The 6,535-nt window shown below is 39.4% G+C and overlaps 1 pseudogene; it reads right to left on the bottom strand.

Annotated features, from left to right (window-relative positions):
* LOC105288285 overlaps positions 1-2,637 on the bottom strand; it is a 5,599-nt pseudogene extending 2,962 nt beyond the window's left edge.
* Positions 2,638-6,535: the final 3,898 nt, after the last annotated feature.

Here is a 6,535-nt window from a genome sequence, read left to right as displayed (position 1 = left end):
GCTGGACAGGCTTCCTAAGAATGTAATGACGAGGGAGCTCTGAGTGATGAGGAGGAGGGAGATTGCCAGGTGAAGGAAGAGAGGTGAAGGCAAGCCAGGCGAAAAAGATAGCTGGCACCAAATTATGATGCTCTGCAGGCAGGCACATTTCACTCAACACTGGAACATTCTCTGTGGCTAAGGCAGAGGTTGCATGTGAGGAAGGAGGCTGGTGATGAGAGAAGAGCCAGGAGAGACACCTCAGGACGGATTGTGAAATGCCTTAAACTTCTTGCCAAAACTTTTGGACTTTGATCTTATCTCCAGGTTTTGGGGAGCAGGGGAGGTCTTAACCCTAGAATTAATTTTTCAAATAGTTTTACGATGATATCTCTGGCAGCTGAGAGGAAGGTGAGGTGGGATTGGCTAAGACTCCTGGCAAGCAGCCCAGTTGGGAGGCTGAGGTGGGCGTCCTGATGAGCATGACAAAGACTCTCTAAGGCAGTAGTAGAAGGAAGAGTGGGATTCCAGCGATAGAGCTTAGGTAGAGTCCATGTGATTTAGTTCTGCCACAGTTTGGGGAAGAACTGATTAACAGAAGAGGTATATGAAGATAAGAGTTTGAAGCAAGCAGCTACTGCCCTCCCCTGGCAAATTATTGATAGAATGAATCATCCATTAAGGGACAGGAAGATTCGCTATATTCTCAGAACAGAAGATGCTTGATGCTGGGAAACCACATCAGGAGGTACTTGTTGCATAAGTGTAGCTTTTCATTTCATTCACTGCTCCACCAGTATTTATTATGTGTCAAGTCCTGTGCTAGATGCCCGGTACAGACTAGGAGTGAAACAGTATATTGTACTGGGGGAGAAGGACAACAAACAAATGTATGTGTCATCAAAATGTATAAACTGTTCAGTGTATGAAGACAATTGATTCTCGGTGCAATGAAAGGAAATGAAGGGATAGGGAGCAGAGAACCTCCCAAGATGGCTGGCCAAGATGAGTTTAGGTTCCGCATGGGATCACATTACCTTTCATCCGAGGAGGCCATTTTCTAGCCAAGCAGATGTCAAAATGATGCAAATTTTGATATAGTGATAAACTTCATTTTGAAAAAAAATCACTTTTTCCCCCAAATATCTTGCAGTTTTAAATACACTCTAACAATACTTCCTTTACTTACCCTCAAGATTTTGTGATTGTAACTTATTTGGTATTTTAAAATTTATAGTATGATTCTTCAAATTTGCTGATTGATTTATGTGATGTCCAGGTGCTAGATTGTTACAAAGGTTCTCACTCAGTCATGCTTTCCTGTATCCAACCTCTTGTGTAGACCCCTCCCACACTGACGTTTGCTGTGGTCATGTGACCTGCTCTGACCAATGGGACATTGGGCGACAGGATACAAGCAGAAAATTAAAAAGTGCTTGAATACTGGGCTTGCCCTTTTATTGGCCCTGGGAGTGCCATGTAAAGAAGCCCGAGCTAGCCTTTTGGAGGAAAAGCAGCAGAGGTGAGAACCTCAGTTGAGATCTCCTAGATCAATCAATTCTCAGCTAATCTACAAACTGACTGTCACCACACGAGTGACCCTAGACAAAATAAGCATGAGCTCATGCTGATGAATTTTCAGCAAATTAAAAGATTGTTGTTTTAAGCCACTGAATTTTAGAGTATTTTTTTAGTAGCAATAGATAACTGATATGGTATAATTTTCAAACAGCTTAATTGTTTTTCATTTTGTAACAAGAAAACTTAAAAGCAGCAAAGATTCATGACTCTGCTAAGCTCTCATCATAGTTTGGGGGTAGATCTGAATTTCCACTTTACATTCTAAACTCTAAAGACTGCTTCATCTCTGCAACTTCCAGTATCTCTTAGAAATATCCGAACCTAAATCCTCTAATTAATCATGGTTCTCCAACTTTCTAGTTTCTTAGCAGGCATCTTAAAGTGATATTAAGATAATGGGCTTTGATTCCATTTTAAATAACTAAGAACCAAGGTTATATATAATTGTATGCATAAATAGAACTAGACTGATCATTTTCAAAATAGCCACATAACTTCATAATCGAATCTCATAACCTTCCGGGAAGTATGTTATTCTATCATTCCAAACAATAAACTACTTCAGAGGCAATGAAAGAACATTTTGTTCAACTCATTAAAAAGAAATCATTGTGACTCTTTTTTATTTCACTGTGCTTATGGAAGAACTGTAGCTTCCTGGTTCTTTGAAATATTAAAATAATAACTAAACCTGAAGTAGTGTAATCTAACACATATGTTTCTGAATCTTTACAGATAGGAAATAATTTGTTCCCCAGGACATAAGAGAAACTCACATTTCTTTAATGTTTTCTGTGCTTTTTTTTTTCTAATTTGAGAATCACTTTCAACTTTTTAATAATAAAGACTTGAAGATGTTAAGTCACTTGCCCAAGGCTACAGATTATAAATCATAGAGATGGAATCAAATAACTTTTCTTTTTGATGCCAAGTTCCATTCTCTTAACTGTTCTAATTAAAATAATAACTATTATGCAAAATACGTGCTTATAAAATTCAAACTATACATAAATATACAGATTAAAAAGCTCCCCCCTCCCTCATTGTAGCAGGTTCTATCGGTTACTTACCTGGCATTTATCCTCCACTTTCTTCTTTCTAACAGAACCCGGATTTTTTGCAGTTTCCCCCGCACTCCTCCTCAATAGCCCTATACTTCTGTTGGGCGCTAGCTGAGCCTGAGAGTGTGGTCCTGATTGGCCTATCTTTAAGTCAATCACAGCGATTTAGACAAGAATATGTGACACATAGAGGAAGTCTGTGGTGCGTGTGTTCTTAAAAAGAGAGAACGCTTGTGAATGGTATGAGAATGTCCCCTCAGATCTCAGCTGCAGGGAGTATAACTGACAGATGCTGCTACAGTGTCTGAGCATCTGAGGCCATGCTTCCCCGGGGCTACTTCTAGCCAGAGATGGAATGTGGCAGGAACACCAAGACAGACTAGTTTCTGGGAGACATGGGACTACTCCGACAGGTGACTATGGCTAGGCGATTTGGCCTTATCTGCTAAGGATATTAAATTTGGATGTTTCTCATGAAAGTACTGGAGTTGTCTGACACAAAGCCTATTCAGGGAGAATGGCAAAGCAAAAAGACGGAAAGAACCTGGGTTCCCAAAGATGTCGAGCTGCTGAGTTAATCAACCCCAGGGGCCCTCTCCCCACAGATTACTTGTTGTTTAAAATAATAAATTTCCTTATTGTGTGAATCGCTGAGTTGGGGTTTTCTTCACGTGCAGCAGAAAGCATCGTCACGGATACAATGACTCTCCAATCTCATTTCCCAGAAGAAACTTCTGATAACATATTACTATAGCTTTTTCAATGCATTTACAAACATGCGTATCGTTTTGCAACTTGATTCATCTTGTAGTCATCAGTGTATTATGTACATCCTTCCTCAGCAGTGCATCTAGATCTACCCAAGTCTTTTCCATGGCCGCGTAGAATTCTGTAGAGGGATGTGCCCTACTCAATGTGCTTCTGTCCATAGTCATTTATGTTGTGCCCTGTTTCTACCTCAAGAGACACAGGAGAGAACCACCGTCAGAGCCTTCCCTAGAGGTCAAATTACTATGCTTTTCTATCCCTATTAGAAACGGGGCCACTTTCAATGCAGGGGGAAGATACACCAGAGGCAGTCTGAGCAAATGAATCAGACTTAGGAGCAAGAGAGGGCAGACATTTGGTAGAAGGAGCAGCCTGAGACTATCCGTTTTGAAGAGAGGAAGAGTATTCCAAATTATTTTAGCCGCTTGTTCCTCCTCTTGCTCTTTCCTCCTCCACTCGGCTCCCTCGCCTCCTTCTCGGCCTTCTGGTGTGCCAAGTTCCCGGGGCTGCGAGGGAGGCGGGGAGTGTGTTGGCTCAGCAGTAAGAATCATCTGGCAGGAAGAGGCTCTGCTGCGCTGGCTAGGCTTCCTGGGCTTGGAGAGACCTACTTGGCTGCCCACTCCGCCTCGACCCCAGCGTAGCTGGCCACCTACTCCCTCTCCCGACAGAGTCCCGGCTCCACCCTCTATCCCTCTAGCCCCGCCCCCAGGCGCTGGCTCCACCCACCGCCATCCCCGTCCCTGCCCACTCGCTCGCTGCCAGGAGCACTGACCTCAGGCCCTGGACGTTTACCTCTTTCCTTACTCTACGTGGGTTGAGTCTGTAAAGAAAAACAAAACAGAAAACCAAAAAGAACAACTAGGAAAGTGTTCGTTCTAAAGTGCTGTTCTTGTTAGAGCCAAACAAGTGTGGTTCACTTGGTGAGACCCTCCACCTTTCCTTCTGAGAGGTAGAGGGGTCCTCAAATGTCTGATGATTTGCGGGCCGCAAAGGTCTGATGCTGAAGGTTTAACTCTGTACCCTGATTCTCCCTTACAGGAACTGTTTCTGGCAAGCAGTGCATTTCCTCGCCATTGTAGGATGCTTCCCACATTCAGCCAGCTGATTTCAGTCGCTGTATGGACCTCAAACTGGCCCAGCTTAGAGATGGATTTTGTCTGGGAGGATAAAAGCAGCCGGCTTGGCTTTTTCTGAGCTGTTGTAGGCCTGCCTGCCTACTACAGCAAACACTAAAACAGCACCCAATCCCACCACACATTAAATATATATATATATTTTTGGCCGTAAATGTTATTTGATGAAAATGGGGAAAAGAGAGGAAAATATTCCAGAGTTTATACAAAAACGGAGATACAAATATATATGTGTATTTATTTATATGCTAGAGTAAAGTACAGTGGAAGAATATATCATTAAAAAGAAGAGCTATCTATAGGGAAAGGGAAGAAACTAGAAAAAAAAACAAATAAAAGCTAGATCTGTTTGAATATACTTGTTTTGTAGATTTGAGGAACCATATATTACATAATTATAAAAATAAAATTAAAAATAAAAAAGCAATAGCTAATACTGAAAACAAAATTTAAAAGAAAAGAAAAAGAAGTTAACTGTGTATCCAACTGTCAACATAATCATGTTGCGAAGAACTAAAACCAAAATAAACAAGACTCTTTGGGCATCATTGGAGGATACTAGAGAACTCATTATTTTGAAAACTAATAAATAAAAGAAAATAAGCATTTATTTTACCTTTTATATACAAAGTATATTTCAGAGTAACCAAATAATTGATGAGGGCACATTTCTTTTTATAGTATTTCAACTATTAAAAGAAAGAATGGTACAATTAGAATACGACCATTTTACAAATTTTAATGAAGTAATGGATCTAGGCAATGATTGTCAAAGGTTGCAGATATCTCAAAAAGAAAGACAACCAGACACCGTGTACCCCCTCATGGAGGTACCTCTGAAGGAGGCTTCCAAAAAAATCTGAATCTAATCAAGTAGATTAGAGTGGACAGTGGGGTGGGGGGTAGAAAAGGGGAAGGGGATTAAGAAGTACAAACTTCCAGTTATAAAATAATCAGAGGGATGTAACATACATCATGGGGAATAATATCATAGTAACTATGTAGGGTTACAGATGGTTACTAGACTTATTGTGGTGATCATTTTGTAAGGTACATAAATGTTGAATCACTGTGTTGAAATTAAATAATACTGTACATTAACTACAATTAAAAAAAATTTAAAAACTGCATCTGAATCTAATCAAATAACTAGATTTGACAGCCAAACTCACAGGAAATACCGAGGAAAGAGGATATGGTAAGTGACGCTGTGAAGTGCCAAGTAGCAAAATTCAGCCTACTCTAAGCTCTATAGGACAAACGACCTAGTTTATTCAAAAAGAAAAATTGTAAGTCAAAAGAAAAAGAGAAACAGAGGGAAAAACCCATAGATTAAAAGGCATTTGAGAGAGATTCATTTACAATGAGTGGACTTTATTTGGATCCTGGGGCAAACAAACTGTAAAAAAAACCCCAATTTTATAAATAAGCACAAAAATTTGAACACAGGCTAGATATATAATGGTATTAAAATTTCACTTTTTGTTGTGTTGTTGCAGTTATATTCTTTGAAGGAGTTCTTATCTTTTAGAAATAAATAAAATATTTTAAAACAAAATGAAAAGATGTCTGTTGTTTTTGTTTTTGTTTTTCAAAATAATCCTGGGCGGCAAGGGAATGGGCAGAGGTGTAGATGAAACAGAAGTAGCTGTGAGTTGATAATTGTTGAAGCTGAGTAAAGGGTACATGTGGTTCTGTATACTATTTTCTGTACATTTGTATTTGCTTAACTATTTTATTGATAAAATATTTTAGGAAATTCTTTGGAGTTTTTATTCGTTTGCTTTTGAAATTACTTAAGTATGAATAACTCATTTAATATGGCTGTGCTTTCTTAGAAGTCAGTTCAAAATTTGGAATTCTTTCCAGGTGAGAAAGTAGTGATACCAACAACGACAATTACTACACATATAGTTCATAGAATGTGACAAACGCTGCTCTAAGTGTTCTGCTCATTTATCTTTTCGTATAACCTATGAGGCTGGTGGTATAATTATTTCCATTTTAAATATG

This window comes from Pteropus vampyrus, unplaced genomic scaffold, assembly GCF_000151845.1.
Source record: "Pteropus vampyrus isolate Shadow unplaced genomic scaffold, Pvam_2.0 Scaffold16, whole genome shotgun sequence".
In the NCBI taxonomy this organism is placed as follows: domain Eukaryota; kingdom Metazoa; phylum Chordata; class Mammalia; order Chiroptera; family Pteropodidae; genus Pteropus; species Pteropus vampyrus.
The sequence above is the reverse complement of the archived record's forward strand: the minus strand, read 5'-3'. Positions and strand labels throughout refer to the sequence as shown.